The sequence below is a fragment of the Capsicum annuum genome, unplaced genomic scaffold, assembly GCF_002878395.1.
Source record: "Capsicum annuum cultivar UCD-10X-F1 unplaced genomic scaffold, UCD10Xv1.1 ctg4798, whole genome shotgun sequence".
NCBI lineage: Eukaryota > Viridiplantae > Streptophyta > Magnoliopsida > Solanales > Solanaceae > Capsicum > Capsicum annuum.
This window is the reverse complement of record NW_025855659.1, coordinates 409,812-431,380: the sequence shown is the minus strand read 5'-3', so window position 1 is coordinate 431,380 and position 21,569 is coordinate 409,812.

Here is a 21,569-nt window from a genome sequence, read left to right as displayed (position 1 = left end):
GATCCAACCTGTAACCCCAGTTAGAAGGGTATTAGTACCTTGCCACGGGTACCAGCACTAGCTATGTAGATCCACTAAACTGATATCTCAAAGGTCTAGGATGTCACCCTAAACTGGCAGGTGCCCCTAAGAGAGTATCAACCCTATGCTAGCAGAAAGATCTCTTATAACCTATACTGGCTACATAGTTCTGGAACTTAGGGAATGCTCTAAAGGTCTCACCCTAAGCTAGTAGGTAGGCCTTCATCCCTAGGTTCTCTCAGTGCTAAGTTCCACACCCAACAGAACTGACAAAGAAGTATAAACTGGTACATTCACTGATATGCTCAAGTCATGGTATTTTGAGAATAACAGTGCATGTATAAGTTAAAGTATTTAAAACCATGTAAACTAATCATAATAATGGAATTTCATAAATAAAGCCCAAAAATTCAACAACTAATCATAATAAGGAAATTCAAGATTCTTGAACATAGAAGGATCCATTCTTATGGGAAAACATGTATTCGTGGTTTAATTACAAATAATTTAAAGAAATTAGGGGAAACTCATATAGCTTGATCATATGCTTGAAATACAAAATAATATCCTGTAAAACATGCTTGGATTTGAGAATAGTGTGAATGATATGATATAGGCCTAAGAAATATAAATAATTATTAAAACATGCTTAGGAGGGAAAATTATATCATGGGAAATTAAATTAAACTTGGAGTAACAATTTGGGATAAGTCCTATTTAAAGAAAGATCATAAAATTCATGAACAAAATCATAATTTGGGTATGAGGATGAAAAAAGATCCTCATTGAATACCCACATACCTGAAATTCATGACTTCTTAAAGGGAACTTGAATTTGGATCCTTGGGAGGTGAATTCTTTAAAAAAACCCTTGCTTTTGGTTCTTAAGAGTGGAGAGAAGATTAAACTTTAAAAGCTGACTTTGAATGGGCAAAATAACATGTATTGGAGGTTTTAAGTTGTGGAAGAGGAGGTTGATGGGAGGAAAAAATCAAATTAATCCTAAGAAAACTCAAAGAAAATTGCACAAATTTTCAGTTGACAACTAAATTGACAGCTTGTCACCTAGTTGATAACTTATAAATTTAGTTGTCAACCTCTAGCTGGACTTGGACATTTTCTGGTTAAGGTTGACGACATAGTTGACAACTTGTCAACTAGTTGATAACTTATAAAATTATTCATCACCTTCCCTAAGAGATTTAAGGTGTTTTCTTATTAAGGCTGACGACTATGTTAATAGCTCATCACTTACATGACAACTTGTCAACTCAAGTTGTCACCTTCTCTTAGACAGACACTTCGAGGTAAAATAAGCATAAATTTCTACTCTGATATCGGATTAAGGTAAAATTGGATGAGTTCAAAAGAAGGCTCGAAGATGTTTCATGTTATATATAATAATCCACCTAAATCATTATATTTTTGGAGTAATGGTCATTGGAAGTTGATCTAAGCTGAAACATCCACTAAAACTAAATAGGTAGAATAGTTCTCAACTCATCTTTGAGTCAGGAGATCTTTATGATCTCGATTCATATCCCAAGATATTTGCACATTATAGAATTGATCAACACACTTATTTTGGCATGAAATCATTTAGTTAGGGTCTACATATGTAGGAACGACTGTTCGAATTCTAGCCCAAAAATGTAGGGACTTGCATGGGTAAACTTGAAGTCCATCTTCCACTACCTCGATCTGGGCAAAGCTAACACAATAAGAAATGATCAATAAGCTAACACTCAATATAATACCTACATGGACTGTAGAATATAATAAAATTACGGGTGAGTACAAAAATCCATGCGTACTCAACAAGTATCATTGATAATCGACCCTAATCCAAAGCGATAGTGAGAACCAAACCCCGGCTACCCAAGGTATTGAATTAATATAACTCACCAAATCAAAATACTTAATTCTACCTAGGTAAACTAAAAAAAGGTCAAAAACCATAACCAGAATAGGGTAGGCACTGTAACCCAGGTCAGTAAACACTATCCATTTCATGATCCACAATTAGAGAGAAACACTTATACATAAGACTCTCAATACAACATATATATTTCAGTCTTAATCACTTGATATCAACCAACAATTATGGGACCAAATAAGGAGAGAGTACATAAGGATTCAATAATATGCTACCGGAGGTGCAATCGAACAATATCTCAGATTAAGCCATAGCCTTACCCGAAGTCTCATATTATCTCAACCTTAAATCCATATAAGATGATGTAACATAATGCAATGAAATGAAATATTGTAAAACCCCATAAAATCCTAAGCTTAATTCAGTCCTTTAGGCTTGTCAAGGGGTCCAGACTTAGAATATTTTAGCTAAGTACTTAGACTTAGTGTCATTTTAATCTACAAAGGTTGGAAATATTATTTTGCAACCTTTACATCCATTAAATGTTGAAGTTTAGGTTGATTTATGATCAGGAATGTCCATAGGTATTTCTGAACAAGTTTCAGATTTTTTGGACTTCGTTTGAAGCTCCTTTAGAATCCTAAAATAATGAATCAATGCAATCTTGGCACGCCGCATCGACTATCTTGTTGATTACTATTTTTTACATCTACCAATGTTCAATTCTAGTGAATCGATGCGAACATGGTGCGACATATTGGCTATCACATTGATGCCATCAACGTACTGCGTCGACCTATGAATCGGTAATCTAATTTTTAGTCATCAAAATACTGCATTCTTGGGGGTATTTATGTCTTTTTCGTTCGAACCTCAGCCCCCAAAAAATAAAATTAAACTCCCTATAGAGCAAATATAGTCATTCTTTCTCAAATTTGCTCAAGAATAAAACCCTAGAAGATCATATTTCAAATCAAGAACTCAAGATTCAACCATAAGCTTTCAGAAATTCTTCAACAAAAGTATGTGAAGTGTTCATCCAAGGATTCATTCTACCCTTGGAGTCCAAGAATCTCTTTTGAACTTCAAGTAATTGATTTTATGATTTTCATGATTGGAATTAAAGTGTATCTATTATTGCTATTTGGATTAAGCTCCTAATTCATGATTACATATATATCTCATGTGAAATTGATCATTATGTGCAAAGATTCATGTGAATCTATGATAAAACCTTGACTTATAAAATTAGAGATGAATTATGATATTGTTCAATACTATGTGCATATACTATGCTCACCAAATGTTTGATAAATTATCCATGTGAACTATTAAGAGAATGAAATCATGTCAAGTTAGCTTATGTGCAAGTTATATCATGCAAGTGTTTGTCAAAATGCCCCAATGAATGAATGAATGATGATTAAGTTCATAGTTTACATATTTTATGTTATGCCGTGTCTCTTAATTTATGCTATCGAGTTCTGAGGGTACTTGTACCCGACAATTTAGCTGATTACCTAAAGCTATGGTCAGTCATAAAATAGTATCAGTCATGATACAAATATAGTACTCAGTAAGTTACAAAACTCAGGAGGACTTAGTAGAATCCGTATTAGTCCAACCTAATTCAGTATCTAGTTCATACCTCAGTAAATTCGGTCAGCAAACAGAATTCAATAGTATTTCATCAGTCAACGTAACTTAGTGAACTCAGTTTAAATCATCTAAATAGTAAACTCAGTAATTGTTAGTCCAGCCTAGTACAGAATACAAATCAGTTCAATGTCTATTCAGTTAGGAGTAGGATTCAACACCGCGTTAACCCAGGGATAGGGGAATTCCTTCTTAGTAAAAATCCCTGCATTACAGAACTACGTAGCTAACGTAGGTTGAGGTCTCTTCCTACTAGATATTATGAAGGTTGATGTTTCTAATCTGAGTTATCCTGCCAGCGAAGGTTGACAAAAGAGCTTCCTATTAAAGAGGGTTAACTCACAACTTGTCCTTACCCATGGAACGGTAATGACACCCTTCTAATTGGGGTTACAGGTTAGACCACAAATCTATTAGAAAAGGAGCATATCGATTAGATGATTACCTCCCACAATCTCAGTTCTTGTCTCAGTCTTGAAATAGAACTTAGTTCAGTTCAACAGATCCATGACTATCAGATGTAGTCACTCAACTTAGTACGAAACTTAGTATGGTTCCACAGTATTCAGAACTATCAGATACAGTTATTCTGATAATTTGTAATATAGTATTCATAATCTTAGATATGGATTATCAATATTTCAATTCAATACTCAGTATTAGCACAATCTCAGTTAGAGTCTATGTATTCATGCATGTACTCTTACTCAGTCTTACTCATGTTATTTAGTTATTATTGCACATACATATGAACCCATGTATATCAACCTACCTCAATAAGTATACCAGTACATTAAAAGTATAGACGCATGCTTTTATTTGTATTATGATGTCTTATATCATACGTTCAGATCCACAGGCTCCAAAGCACCCTTAGTATTTTAAATTCTCAGCTTTTAGAGTAGTGGTAATTCCTTATAGTTTGAGGACATACGTATTATTTATAGTACTTCAATTTTATTTTAGTAGATGCAGTTAGTTGGGGGCTTGTCCTATCAACTCCACAGTTCAGACAGTTAGAGACTTTTTTAGACTAGAGTATTTTTAGATAGTTGTTTAGTTTTTTAGTACTTATATTTAGTTTTGGTATTTTGATACCACATTCAGATTTATTTATAGTATTGAATCTTATGGAAAGTTTTTGCCCATTTCCATATAATTACAGTAATTATTACTCAGGTATTAAAGCAGGTACCAGTCATGGGTTAACTTGTGGTCCTTCGGGATTATGAGCACCGTGTAACGTCCGGGGTACAGACTTGGGGTGTTACAAACTTGATATTAGAGTCTAAGGTTCAACAGTGTCCTAGGAAGTCTAAAAGCTACATCTAGTAGAGTCTTGTGCATGGGTGTGTTGTGTACCACACTTATGGACAAGAGGCTATGAGATATTTTAGGAAAAGTCTCCCTTCTTTTAGCATTTATGTCATACGAGTGAGCATTAGGTCCAGTTACACTATCTTTCTAATCCTAGCTTCTCTTCTATTTACAAAATATGCCTTCAAAGAGGACTCAGGAAAGAGGAACGGGAGATCAGTCCGCCCCTCAATCCATCCATCCAAATTCTTTAAGCAAACATGTCTCCCCTGCGGAGTTCAGAGAAGCTTTCACCACCCTAGCTCATTTAATGGTACCCCAAAATGAATGTACAACTAAGTTTTTGGCCAACCCAGTGGCCAATAATTCTACTGCCAGGATTCGGAACTTCACCCAAATGAAGCCTCCATTATTTATAAGGTCTAAGTCAGATGAGGAACCTCAAGAATTTATTGATTAGGTGTAGAAGGTTACCGATATCATGGGGTGACTAATATTGAGTGCACTGAGTTGGCCGTATATTAGTTATAGGATGTGGGTCACTCATAGTTTAAATAGTGGAATGTAGAGAAGGTCGCAGATGCAGTGTCCATAGAATGGGAGGAGTTTACAGTTGCTTTTCTGGATAGGTTCTTCCAGCTAGAGTTAAGGGAAGCGAAGGTTTTAGAGTTTATAAACCTGAAGCAGGGCAATATAACAGTGCAGGAGTATTTTCTTAAGTTTACTCAGTTAGCCAGATATGCCCCGTATGTTATAGTAGATAGCAGAGCGAAGATGAGTAAGTTCGTGTCAGGAGTTTCTAGAAGTGTGGTAAAGGAGTGTAGGACCAGAATGCTTATTAAGGATATGGACATAGCCAGGCTCATGGTCCATGCTCAGCAAATAGAAGAGGCTAAGAATAGGAAAAAGAAAAGAGAGAATAAAAGGGCAGGAAAAGGTAGTTTAATTTTGTTCAACTTAAGTCTGAGGGTAGGAATCGTTCTAAGTTTTGCCCAAAATCCTTAGTTCCATCTCCTTCCTCAGCCAGTTCTCCAGTGCCAAAATTCAGAGATGGCAGCCAAGACAGTGCATCAAGCCCTAAATTAAAGGGTAGTGTTAGCATTGCCCAAACCAATCCTCTTTGCTAGATGTGTGACAGAAACCTCCAGGGTATCTGCAGAGCTAGCAGCGATGTATGTTTCAAATGTGGAAAGCTAGGACATAGGGTCAAAAAGTTTCCTCAGGTTGGTTTGTAGAGTTAGCATAATCACCCCCCTGCTCAGTACGGTCGCTCGAATCAGCAGGGTGCCTCTTCCAGTGCCACCAGTGGGAAGGGTCCAAACAGACTCTATGCTCTTTAGTCTCGACAGGATTAGGAAAGTTCTCCTAATGTGGTCACTGGTACGTTACAAGTTTTCCATTTTCATGTTTACACTTTGCTAGATCCAGGATCTTCTTTGTCTTTTGTTACTTCATAAATAGCAGTTGATTTCAAAGTCAGCCCCAAAATTCTAGCAGAGCCCTTCTCAAATTCTACCCTAGTGGGTAAATCTATCATGGCCTGATGGGTATACAAGAACTGTCTGGTTATGATATCTTAGAAAGTCACTTCTATAGATTTAATTGAATTAGAGATGACTGATTTCGGATGTCATTTTCATCATGGATTGACTTCATTCCTACAATGTTTTAGTCCACTATAGAAATAGAATTGTTTAGTTTTAGTTTCTGAATGAACCCATCCTAGAGTGGAAAGGTAGTACTTCAACACTTAGGGGTCAATTTATTTCTTACCTTTGGGCTAGCAAGATGATATCTAAGGGATGTGTCTACCATCTTGTTTGAGTCGAAGACTTTAGTTCTAAAACCCCTACTCTTGAATCAGTATCAGTAGCATGTGAATTCCCAGATGTGTTACCCGAAGACCTTCTTGGAGTTCTTCCCAAAAGGGAAATTAATTTTGAAATTGAACTTCTCCTAGATACTCAGCCCATATCTATCCTTCCATATAGAATGGCTCCAGCAGAACTCAAAGAACTAAAGTAATATTTAAAGGATCTCTTAGATAAGGGATTGATCACACCTAGTGTGTCCCCATGGGGCGCACCAGTTTTATTCGTGCGTAAGAAAGATGGTTCCTTCAGAATATGCATAGATTACCATCAGTTAAACAAAGTTACGATCAAGAACAAGTATCCACTCACCAGAATTGATGACTTATTTGACTAAATTTAGGGTGCCAGTTATTTATCTAAGATAGACCTCAAATCAGGCTATCATCAACTCAGAGTCAGGGAAAGTGACATCCCAAAAATATCTTTTTAAACTCGGTACGATCACTTTAAATTTTTAGATGTCCTTTAGTCTTACCAATACCCTAGCAGCCTTCACGGACTTGATGAACTATGTGTTCAAGCATTACTTGGATATGTTTATCATAGTCTTTATAGATGACATTCTTGTTTACTCCCATAGTGAACACGATCATGCATACCATGTCAGAATAGTATTGCAGACTCTCAGAAACCATAAGCTATTCGCCAAATTTAGTAAGTACGAGTTTTGTCTAAGGTCAGTAGCATGCCTTGGCCATATAATTTTCAGTGATGGCATTAGAGTTGATCCCCAAAAGACCAAAGTACTGAGAAACTAGCCCAGGCCCACCTCTCCATCAGATATCAGGAGTTTTTTGGGTTTGGATAGCTATTACCAATGGTTTGTTAAGGGATTTTTATCTATTGCATCCCCTATGTGTGGATTGACTCAGAAGAAACTCAAGTTCCAGTGGTCAGATCCTTGTAAGGTAAGGTCATAGACTATACCTCTAGACAGCTTAAGCCCTATGACAAGAACTATCCTACTCCTGATCTTGAGTTAGCAGCAATAGTTTTTACCTTAAAGATTTAGAGGCATTACTTGTATGCTGTGCACGTTGATGTGTTCTTTGATCATAAGATCCTGCAGTATGTGTTCTCTCAAAAAGACCTCAACCTCTATCAAAGAAGGTAGTTGGAATTGTTGAAAGACTATGACATGAGTGTTTTGTATTATCCAAGCAAGGCCTATGTAGTGGCTGACGCTCTCAGTAGAATGTCTATGGGTAGTATTGCCCATGTTGAGAACAGTAAGAAGAAGTTAGCCCAGGAAGTTCATCATCTAGACCGACTAGGTGTTCACTTAGTCGATTTAGTAGAAGGTAGTTAGTAGGTGTAGAGTAGCTCAGAATCATCCCTAGTTTCCAAAGAGAAGGAAAAATAGGATAGGGATCACAGTCTAGTCCAGTTGAAGAAATCAGTCAGAAATTAGATGTAAAGGTTTTCTCCTGAGAGGGAGATGGTATTTTGCGTCATCAAGGGTCATCTGTGGGTTCTAGGTGTAGATGAGTTAAGGCAGTAAATATTTGCAGAAGTGCATGATGCGGGTTACTCTATTCATCCAGGGGCCACAAAGATGTACCACGATTTGCGGGAGATCAATTGGTGGTGTGGGATGAAAAGAGACATTGTAGAATTTATGGCTAGTGCTCAACATGTCAGTAGGATAATATTGAGAATCAGAAGCCTAGTGGTTCTATGTAAGAGTTCAGTATTCCCATCTGGAAATGGGAAGAAGTGAACATGGACTTTGTGATGGGCTTGCCCCGTACTCGTCATCATCATGATTCAGTTTGGGTGATTGTAGATAGGATGACCAAATCAGCTTATTTCCTACCAGTTCATACCTCCTATTCAGTCAAGGATTATGCCAAACTCTATCTCAAGGAGTTGGTCAGATGACACGGTGTTTTGTTGTTCACTATCTTAGATAGAGGTACCCAGTTCACCTCTCATTTCTGGAAAACATTCCAAAAAGGGTCTTGGTACCCGAGTTTATATTAGTACAACCTTTCATCCTCAGACAGATGGTCAAGAAGAAGAGACCATTCAGACCTTAGAAGATATTCTGCGAGCATGTGCGATAAACTTTACAGGTAGTTGGGATGACTACTTGCCTTTGATTGAATTTGCCGATAATAATAGCTATCACTCTAGTATTCAAATGGCTCTATTAGAGGCACTTTATGGAAGAAGGTGTATATCTCCAAGTTGTTGGTTTGAAGTGGGTGACACCGCAGTGGTAGGTCATGACTTGGTGTTTGATACCTTAGAGAAGGTCCAGTTGATCAGGGAAATGCTTAGGACAGCTCAGAGATGGAAAAAATCATACGTAGATGTGCGTAGAAGGGCTCTCGAGTTTGAGATCGGTGACTATGTTTACTTAAAGATCTCTCCTATGGAAGGAGTGGAGCATTTTGGAAACAAGGGGAAACTTAGTCCCTAATTTATCGATCATTATCGAATCCTCAGCCATTTCGGAAAGGTAGTTTACGAGCTTGAGTTACCTTCAGATTTATCTTCAGTTTATCCAGTGTTCCATGCCTCCTTTCTAAAGAAATGCATAGGTGACCCAGTAGTCATAGTCCTTATTGAGGGCATATATATTTAGAACAACCTCTATTATGAAGAGATCCCAGTTAAAATCCTTAACTATCAAATTCGTAGACTGAGGAACAAAGAAGTCTTTCTAGTCAAAGTTCTTTGGTGGAATCCATCCATTGAGGGAGCTACTTGGGAAGTAGAAGCAGACATGCAAACCAAGTATCCTCATCTATTCTCCGCTAATCTAGACTCAGCTCAAGGTAATAATTTCCTTCAGTTTAATCAGTTTCATGTTCAAATTTCAGTTATATACTTGGTATCAGTTACCATTGCATGTTTAGTTATACGTTTATGATCCAGTTCAGTCTTGTATCCATGTATCAGATATGCATGTTCAGTACATAAATTCAGTTTATCAGTAATTCGAGTCATGCATTTATGAATCATGTGCAGCTATATCTATGCATCAGATATGCATGTTCAGTATGATAATTCAGAATACTATTAATATCAGTCATACAGTCATGTTCAAGATATTCATATCCAGTAAGTAAGTTAGTATCTCTGTATTCTCAGTCTCAGCAGTCTCATTCAAGGAGGAATGTTCCCAAGGGGGAGATAATGTATGACTCCGCAAAAACCTAAGCTTAATTCAGTCCTTTGGGCATGTCAAGGGGTCCCAAACTTAGAATATTTTAGCTAAGTACTCAGACTTAGTGTCATTTTAACCTACAAAGGTTGTAAATCTTTTTTCATGACCTTTACGTCCATTAAATGTTGATGTTTAAATTGATTCATGATCAGGAATGTTTGTAGGTGTTTCCAAACAAGTTTTGGATTTTTTGAACTTCATTTGAAGCTCCTTTGGAATCCCAAAATAGTGAATCAATGCGATCTTGGTGCGCCGCATCGACTATCACATGATTACTATTTTTTCCAGCTACCAGCCTCTAATTTTAGTGAATCAATGTGAATATCGTGCGATGCATTGGCTATCGCGTTGATGCCATTGACGCACCGCGTCGAACTGCACGTAGGTAATCTAATTTTCAGTCATCAAAATACCGCATTCTTGGGGGTATTTATGTCTTTTTCCTTCGACCCTCAGCCCTCAAAAAATAAAATTAAACTCCCTAGAGAGAAAATATAGTCATTCTTTCTCAAATTTGCTCAAGAACAAAACCCTAGAAGGTCATATTTCAAATCAAGAACTCAAGATTCAACCATAAGCTTTCAGAAATTCTTTAACAAAAAGTATGTGAAGTGTTCATCCAAGGGTTCCTTTCTCCCTTGGAGTCCAAGAATCTCTTTTGACCTTCAAGTAATTGATTTTATGATTTCCATGGCTGGAACTAAAGTGTATCCATGATTGCTATTTGAATTAAGTTCCTAATTCATGATTATATATATATCTCATGTGAAATTTATCATTATGTGTATAGATTCATGTGAATCTATGATAAACTCTTGACTTGTGAATTACAGATGAATTATGATACTCACTTGTTGTTCAATACTATGTGCATATACCACGCTCACCAAGTGTTTGATAAATTATCCATGTGAACTATTAAGAGAATGAAATCATGTTAAGTTAGCTAGCTTATGTGCAAGTTATATCATGCAAGTGTTTGTCAAAATGCCCCAATGAATAAATGAATGATGATCAAGTTCATAGTTTACATGTTTCATGTTATGCCATGTCTCTTAATTTATGCTATCAAGTCCTGGGGTACTTGTACCCAATAATTTAGCTGATTACCTAGAGCCATGGTCAATCATAGAACAGTATCAGTCATGACATGATCAGTAGTACTCTTAGTCAGTTACAGAATTCAGGAAGACTCAATAAAATGCATATTAGTCCAGTCTAATTCAGTATCTAGTTCAGACTTCAGTAAACTCTGTTAGCTAATAGAATTTAGTAGTATTCCGTCAGTCAATGGAACTCAGTGAACTTAAATCTGTTCAGCTAAATAGTAATCTTAGTAACCGTTTAGTCCAACATAGTATAGACTAGAAATAAGTTCAGTGTCTATTCAGTTGGGAGTAGATTCAACACCGAGTTAACCTAGGGATAGGGGCATTCCTGTCAGCAAAGGGTTGACCCTTAGCAGCAATCCCTATGTTACAGAACTACGTAGCCAGCATAGGTTGAGGTATCTTCCTGCCAGACATTATGAGGGTTGATATTTCTCATCCTAGTTATCCTGCCAACGAGGGTTGATGAAAGAGCTTTCTGTCAGAGGGGGTTAACTCACAACTTGTCCTTACCCGTGGCACGATATTAACACCCTTCTAATTGGGGTTACAGGTTGGACCCCAAATCAGTTAGAGAAGTGGTATATCATTTAGATGATTACCTCCTACATTCTCAGTTCTAGTCTCAGTCTCAGAATAGAACTCAATTAAGTTCTACAAATCCAGGACTATCAGATGTAGTCACTCAGCTCAGTATGAAACGTAGTATGGTTCTACAGTATTCAGAACTATTAGATACAGTCATTTAGATAATCAATAATATAGTATTCGTAAACTCAGATATTGATTATTAGTATTCCAATTTAGTACTCAGTATTAGCACGATCTCAGTTACAGTCTATGTATTCACTCATGTACTCTTACTCAGTCATACTCATGTTATTCAATTATTATTGCGCATACATATGAACCCATGTATATCAGCCTACCTCACTGAGCATACCAGTACATTCAAAGTACTGACGCATGCTTTTCTTTATGCTATGATGTCTTATATCATAGGTTTAGATGCACAGGCTCCAGAGCAACCTTAGCAGTTTAGATTCTCATCTTTTAGAGTAGTGGTGAGTCTTCATAGTTCGAGGACATGCATATTATTTACAGTACTTCAATTTTATTTCAATAGATTGAGTTAGTTGGGGGCTTTTCCCATTAACTTAGCAGTTCAGACAGTTAGAGGCTTTTTCGGACTAGAGTATTTTCAGACAGTTGTTCAATTTTTCAGTACTTATATTTAGTTTTGGTAATTTGATACCGCATTCAGATTTATTTATAGTATTGAACCTTATGGCAAGTTTACACCTATTTTTTTATAATTACAGTATTTATTACTCAGTTATTATAGTAGGTACTAGTCATGAGTTAGCTTGTGGTCCTTCGGGATTATGAGCACCGTGTAGCATCCGAGATACAGACTTGGAGCGTTACAAATATATGCTTAAAACACAATATTACAAACAAGTTTCTAAGATAATAATACATTGCAAGAGAAAACACTAACATAATATCAACTATATCAAGAAAGATAATGCAATACAAATGATGCAATACAATGTCGTAATGATGATAATAATGTAATATGCTTGAGGTTATTGCATAAGCTCCATATACACCTTTCGAGAAGAGCTTCCAGGTAGTACCTATGGGGGTTTCCCAACTCATATACTTTCTCAATACTAAATCTTAATCTCAATATCCATATTTACTCTCTTACTAGTGGGCTACGACAGAGGGTGTTGGAAAAGTGTCTCATTTCTGTTAAAAATAAGTGTTTCCTCAATAAAACCAATGTCTCACAAATGTATGTATGATATGGGTATTTAATGCTCACAACCAAATCGATATGAAGATTTTGAATCGATTCATCACATATACATGTGAGCTTAGAATCCACTTAATATGTCAGCTATCCATAATTTCATATAGCGAAAAGACATGTTTTCCCCCCTAAAGTTGTCATGAAAACTCACTTTAGCCATTAAATTTAACCTATAATTATTTACTCCCCTAAACAACTTTTATATGAATTTTTTACCATCCTCAAAAAATGATACCACTCTCACTATGGAGAATGCATCACACTCGTGCCACATTGGATCCATGTTAGAGCCACGTCGGATCCACATCAAAACCACATAAATAAATTTTTTAAAAATAATATCTCTCTCTCTATATATTTTATATATATACATATATATATAAACTCCCCTCTTTCTCCCTCACCCCCACCCCCAACCCCCAATCCCCAATCCTCAGTCCCTATTCTTGATACTTCTCGGACCCCACCCCACCCCCACTCCACAAACCCCTATCGTAACTTATCCAAATATGTTTTTTGCCTTAAAAAATGACCCTAAATGTTTTCTATATCGCCCTTGTTATTTTTGCCTTAAACAAACTCCGCCACTCTCCTCCAACTTTTCATGATTCTCCGATCAGTGCTAATCATCTTCAATATTGTTAATTATGCCGAACTTGATTTTCCAGTTTCTGAATTTTGGTATTCTTTTGTAGGCTCCAAAGAAGGCACAAGCTCCAAGATCCAACCTAACAAGTCCAAATTTACCCCTCAATTGACTATGGTTTAACATTACCTTCTGATGGGAGTTCTGTTAGGGTCAAGGGAAAAAATGAAAATTTTTTGATGGGGAGGGAAGGATTAGACAAAAAAAATCTGATAGACGAAAAAGTTGATCAATATCGGATAATACAGGGCAAATTTTCCATTTTGAAATAAAGAACTTTAGTTTTATCTTTGATCTGTTATTATTAATTAAATTTGATTTTGATGTGCGGAAATAAAATTAATTTGTTGATTGTTGATCTTCATAGAAAAGTTTATTTGTTGTATAATATGTGTATTTTATTCTTTCTATGATTGTGTATTTGATTGAACATTTTTTATGGATAGAAAGGAAAAAAAGAAAAGAAATAGGGGAAGAAAAAGACACGGTGGTGGTGGGGTGTGAGGAAGAAGAAGACATGGGGGTGGTGGGGTGTGAGAAAGAAGGGAAAAAAATATAAGGGGTGAAAATTTTAAAGTGGGTTTCACTTAAACTTTTTTATACTTTTTTTTCAAAAATACACAATTTGATTTTTTATTTTATTTTATTTTTGCCACGTCAGCCGTAAAGGGAGCAAAATAATACATTTTAAAGTTTATAAAGGGGGTAAATAATTACAGGTTACGTTTAATGGCTAAATTGAGTTTTAGTGACAACTTTAGGGGGGGAAAACATGTCTTTTTTCCTTTAATATAAGAAATGTACCATTGGAATAATAATGCATGTAAGGCATCATTAATGTCATTTTAAATCCTTAGTCGGGCACAAAATAGGGCCAATAATATCAAATTAAGCCTCCATAATGGAAACATATATGGTGATATTATCTCAAGTCACCAACCACAATAATATAAGCCTCCACATGGCGTCACAATAGTACTAATAAATGAATAAGCCCCCATACAGGTATACAAACCTAATTAATTACTTTAGTCCATAGATATTTCATATAAGTTCTATATAGCAACATAGAATAAATACATGTCCCAAAAACAAAATATTATGAAACTACCTAAACCTTTCTCGTTCATAAATTAAGCCTCAACAAACAACATGAACTCATTTACACCCTAGGCATTGTCTAAGGCTCGATTATTCTATCATTTCAGTAATAACATAATTACCCCCTAGAGTTTGATAAACCCCAATGATCATAATAAAAGATTCTATACAAGTTCTAAATTCCCAAAGTAAGCATTCAATAATGATAATAATCCAACTAAGTAATTAACTACAATCTACTTTAAGGATATCTACAGGCAATATTACTAACTAAGGAAATAAACTAATTACAATCCATTATTAAGACTCAGGTAACCATATAGATACTCATCAGGTTATCTAAGTGGGACCCCAACCTAAATGAATCACAACATACCGACAATCAAGAAAATAACACATAAACACTTTGGAAAAGGATCAAGGTACATCTAAACTTGCCTTAACCGGAGATATGCAAATTCAAATACCGTACAAATCTCCAATCAAAATTATAAAACCATCAAAACATCTCAAACCATGACCAAACCTTCAAATATGATATATACACATCAAAAGAAAGACAACGATACCTATATTGACTATATTCAAGACGGGTCTCCAAAGGACCCCAAAAATGGATTAAAAAATAAAAGAGGTAAAACTAAAATTTTATTTTAGAAATATGTTCCCAATGCTCATAGGAGTCTACAACTGAAAACCTATGTAAAATGAGTGAAAAACAAGATTCAAATCTAAAAAAATCTATTTTCAAGCTTTACCGGCAAAAACCCCCAAAACTCATTTTCAATCAAGAACATAAAGTTTTTTTGAAGATTAAATCAAGGTAAAATGATAAGTATAATATTAGAAAAATTACCCATGAAAGAAATCTCGAAAACCCCTTTGGAATTGCCCAAATCTAAGCTCCCAATCCCCAAAAATAGTAAAAATGAGGCTTTAATTCTCAACTTGAATAGAAATTATGAAGAATAAATTAGAATTTATTGGTTTATGGAATGAATGCAGTTATAATTGGATAAATTATGCGAGAAAAATACATTGAGAATCGCCAAAATTGGAGCTTCCTAACTCCAAAAATGTCAAAACTACAAAATAGGTTTGTTTTGGCCTTAAACATTAGTGATGGTCATGAATAAGGCACAAAGTTCACTTTTGCGACTTGGTCAAATAGTCAAAATACCGTGAACACGGTTAAAAGTTTGGTTTTGCAATCATACCAGCACCAATAATTTCAAAAACTTATTTTTGACCCCAAAACTTATTCAAAATCCTACGAACATGATCCAACAATGCAAATGAATTTTAAAACATGTTATGGATCTAATGGGATCATTAGATTTATGAAAAATAATCATTATCACAAAATTGACCGGGGACCCTATTTACACTATTTCCAAACCAAGGATTGAAATGGGATCTAAAAGACACAAAACCAACCAACCTAACTACTAACCCAAATTTGACATTCTAGGTCTACTGGCATAGTCCATTTTTCAATCCAATACTCAGATCTGGATATGTTGATCAAAGTCAACTATTAGCTCTTAAAGCCTCAACATAACTTCAAACTTACCCAAAACCTTTCTAACGGCCTTTGGAATTCTGCGAACCATTCCCGCAACTCATAAACCAAATAGCACAACCATGAGGAGGGTAAAATAGTCAAAATACATAAAAGGAAAAGTCATCCAAATTCAGGTCATTGCAGGCTACTATAGCGGGACATATGTTGATTTATGCAGAAAAGTATCCCAAAATAGTTTATTATTTCTGAAATCATTTTGGAAAGGGCTTATGGCAATTTTCAACTCTTTCTCACGAAATATCTTCATTAATTTAATCACTCTCAATAACTAGTTTTGTGATTTTTAAGCCCTGGAATCACTAGTTTATGGGTTTTAAGGTAGATTTAGCTTAATATAGCTGATTTTTCTAGTGCAATGGGGTAAATTGGGAGTAAAACCTTTGGGTTTTGATTAAAATTTGATAATTTACTCTTTCAAGATGATAATGTACTATTGTAACTATGAAATTGGTAGGTTTAGATTGAACTATGGTAGAAAAATACTAGAATAATAGAATAGAACATCCATTAGCCTTGGAGTTTGAGATTAGGCTATTATTCTTTGATATTGTAGGTCATATGGTTAATTTATATTCTACATTTCTATTTTTAGACCATAATCATGCTGAGCTTGAAAGAAAAAGGAAGACTCAATTCGCTAGAGTATTTCAGGCTTTAGATTGAGGTAGGTGATGGTTTAATATAGTTGAGACTAAACTTGTTTTATGTGTATGATAATTGTTTCTTTGTATTTCTTGTTACAATACATGTTCAAGGAAAGTGAATAACTGTTTGATATCCTATGTTAATTACATACAATAAACTTATTTGAAAAGCTTGGCAATTTCTATAAATGTTGTTTCTTTTATCATTGTGGTTGTGATTGTTGTGATATTTTCCATAATTATGGCATCGATATTTAGAAATTTTCATGAGATTTATATTTATTACTATGGACATACTACTATTTGGACATCTCCACGAGATTGATTGATATAAGGTTGGAAGATAACATATTTGAGATTTTTTGATTCATGGATTAGAGCTCATTTCCTGCAAGTCATGGCTAGTGGGCGACCATAAAAGTGTTAGCATATATGTATAAGGAATATGTGAGTATGATGTTTCCTTAAGTAAAGAGGGTATTATGATTTTAAATGTTGTATTGTTTCCTCAAGTGAATCAACTTAAGAGCTAATTTGTTATATTAGTTCCTTGAGTGAACCAAATTTGTATGCTTACTAGCTGTAGTTGTTTTTTTTTTTATGTAAACTAGAATTCCTTATTTTGCCATTGTTGATGTTGGAATGGATCCTTGAGTTGTCCACGTTTTATTGTACGACTAGTAAAACTCTATTTTGTCTATTTACTTGTGTAATTGAGATATGGTTGATATAATTGCTTGAATCATGGTTGTTGACTTGGAGTCTTGTTGCTAGTTATGATCTTGACTTGATTTGTTATCCATGTTGACTTGTATTGACTAAAATCCATAATTCTTTAATATGGTTAAGTGTTATGAACTTGAAGTAAGGTTACATGGCAGGTTTTCATGGTTGTTCTTCCTTTACCAAGTTATGGTTACTTGTGCACATTTATTATTTTAGATTGGCTGATGAACCTACTAGTAAGCTAGTGTTCTTGTGTACTAATACTACATATGCTCTTTTTTGGTTGATTGTAGAGCATAATATGAGACTATTGTGAGACCTCAGTTGAGAGCTGTTTGCATTCAAAATAAAGGGTAAGCTACATCCTTCGCGATAGCTAGAGTGATTTGTTCTAATTCTGGTCCATTATTTTGGACTTAGATCTTTTCAGATGTTTTGAGTATATCCTATTTATTGACATTGTATTAGTTTTGGTACAATGACTATTAGGTTCTAGGGTTGTTAGCTTTATTATTCTACATCTTTGTTAGATTATGGATTTTAGTTCTTATTAATGCAAACACCTAGTTTGCCTTCTTTTTGGCTAAGTATTGGTTGTTTGTTTAAGGTTAGATGGTTCTACAACTAGGAGTTTGGGTTTAGTTCATGAAAAAGTTTATATTAGTGCCCAAGGTTCATAGATCTTGTTGTACCAAAATGGGTCCAGTTGAGTCTTACAGAATGGTACAGAGACATTTGTACTTTTCTTTGAGTGGCTGTATGACTTTAGGAAACTATCATTTCTATATACTTTTGTGCTAAAACTTAATTCTAATTCATATATTGTGATACAAATTAGTATCTAACCTTCTTTATCTTTTGCCTACAACTGGTGAATACTAGAGTGAATGAATCCAGAATCATAGCTCCTGTCATGACCCGAGACTACCCCCTAGTTGTAATACGATGCTTAGAACAACAAGTGATCCCAAGCTAACCCATGAGTTGGCATGATACTTGAGCAACTGATTTAGAATATATTAAATAGATAGTTCTTCTGTGCGAAAACATAATCATTGCATAATCTGGATAAATACAATACTGATAAAGTTTACAACCTAATAAAACTAAAGAGAGAACTGGAATTACATGACTGACTCTGACTGACATCTATAAAGCCTCTACTATACTGACTATAGATAGATGGGACATGCCTCTAGCTACCACTAATCAATATATATGAATAATAAAATAAAATTCATGAATAATATCTGACTGGAGTCCCCAAAATAGGAGAAATCATCACCTACTGGCTGGAAACTGCAACTGTCTGATCATGATGCGTGGTATACAATTGGTACCAACATTATGAAACAATGTAGCCACACTGACGTATATGTGGATCAGTACTTCTGGAATGTATTAAGTAAGTAGGGGTGAATACAATAAGTAAAACTGAGTTCATGCAAAATCTTAAACATGTATGCCAAGTGTAAGTAAACTCACCAAGAGATTGAAATAAGCTGAAAGCTGATATATCTTAAAACATGATTAACAAACAAATATGATAAGCTGGTGAATCACTACACTTAGTTTCTTAAAACTATAATTTTGTCATATAAGTAGAACTAAAGCTTCAAAATAGCAAAACATGGATACTATATGAATATTGGGTCTAAAACTATGTGATGAAAACTAACATAACTTGAGGATCTGAATATACAAATATACTGAGCACGAATGCATAAACATATAAAACCAAACATAACATAACTTAGATGATATGATTAATGGAATGACTAATAGCTGAATACTAAATAACTAACATCGGAATACTAAATAGATGGTACTCAATACTAATTAGCTAATAACTGTATACTGATTGGTAAAGCTAAATTGTACTTAGTCTGAATAATCAAACTGAATTGTGGGGTACTAAGCATATGAGATAAGGACTAATTGAACAACATGAAATAACTGCATATGAATGCATAAAAACTATAATATCTGGGAATACAAGACCAAGCATAAATTTGTACTGAGATAAATCTCTAACCTGAAAGACAGAAAACTGTATAACTAAAAATCTATAAACTTGGTCAAGCAAACCTAAACCGAGAATACACTGAATACTATATTGAGACTATGGGATCTAACATATAACTAACATAAACCCTGTGAGCTATCATGGAGTCCAACATCTGACCTACGTGGAGGAGGGTTGTTCTATCCTTGCCATCGAAATGGAACCTAAATTATAGTGATCAATAACTGATGTCTCGAAGGATTAAGGAGTCACCCTATGCTAGAAGGTGTTTTCATGAGATATGTATCAATCCTAAACTAGCTAGAATATATCTCAAACCTATTCTAGCTACATAGTTCTATAACTCAGGGATTGCTACTAAGGGTCACACCCTATACTGGCAGGAACGCCCCCATCCCTGGGTTTGCTCGGTGCTAAATCCTTACCCCAACTGAATGACACTAGAATATTAATTAGTGAATGTACTGTTAACTGATAAGCTCAGGTCATGATATTTTTAAAACAACAGTGCAAATAAATTCTAAAGTAGTTATAAATATATAAATTGATAGTGCTCAACATGATCATGGTGTTTTGAATATGATAATAAAACCATGGTTTGACTGACTTATTACTTAAAAAAATGAAACTATGTAAAACACATAGGTATCGGGTGTTCATAACCCGCCAGCACTGAATGACCATAAGGCACAATATCAACACTTAAAACTGTGGTATGGGAATCATGGTTCAAAAACCCAAAAGCATAGAAATTTCATCAAACACTTGGGAATCATGAACTTGAACATGATAATGTCATAAAACAAGCGAAAACAACATGATTACATGGCTAAATTCACAATTCGATAGTATGACATGAAATTTAATTGAACACGACATGGGAAAATCGAAGCTTGAGACATGAGATAACTAATCTTTTCACGAGATCATACTAGGACATGAATTGAGTCAAATTACTAAGGAGAAACATGATTTAAATACATCTTTAACACATACAACTTCATAACAATGGAAAATTCCAAACTTTAATTGAGAAGAAGTTGTTTTAGGATCCATGGGTGAAAGGGGACCCATGGATGAACTCCTACATACCTTAATAGATGATTCCTTAAAGATTTATTGAGGATTTCTTGAACTTGGAATCTTGAATTTTTAGTGTTCTTGATAGAAAAAGCTTTAACTTTGTTCATAGGGGATAGGAGAGGGTTTCTACGTGAAAAATTTTAAGAAGGATGGGCAAATAATGCCCTTTTGGATGTTATAAATCATCCTTTGGACGTTTGGGGTTGAGGGGAAAGGACCTAAGTAAACCTGGACCCTTAAGAAGCTGAAAAGATGAGACAATAACCTCCACATCGTGCCCTTAATTACGTTGAGAAAACTGCACGCCGCGGCCAAATCGTGGATCCTTATTGCCTCTCATAAGAAAGGCCATAACTTTTCACTCAATTATCAGGTTAAGGCAAAATTTGTATTGTTGGAAAGATAAACCAATTATCTATAATTTGGTGGGTCTTGACATGAAAAAGTCCACATATATAAAAATTTATATGCATTCAAAGTCAACACTTGTATAATCAAATACCAAAATTTGGTCGAATCAAAGGCTCTTAGCTCAACTTTGCTCTATGTGATTTCAATGAATATTTTTCACCTCATAAGAAATTCATAAACTAGTATAAAGATCATGACATATATATTCACATACAAATCATGGAATCAGAGCTTACCCACGTAGGAATGATGGTTCAAAGTCTTGCCCAAAAATGTGGGGTGTTACAACTGTAAGACCCTGCAAAATCCCAAGCTTAATTCAGTCCATATATGCTTGTTAACGGGGCGCCCCATACTTAGAAGGTTCTAACTAAGTTCCCAGACTTAGCCTATCATTGGCCTTCGAAAATTGGCAATCTAATTTGGCCACCTTAACGTCCTTTAATGGTTTATATTTTTGTTAATTCATGATTAGAGAGGACCATAGGTGGTCTCAGATA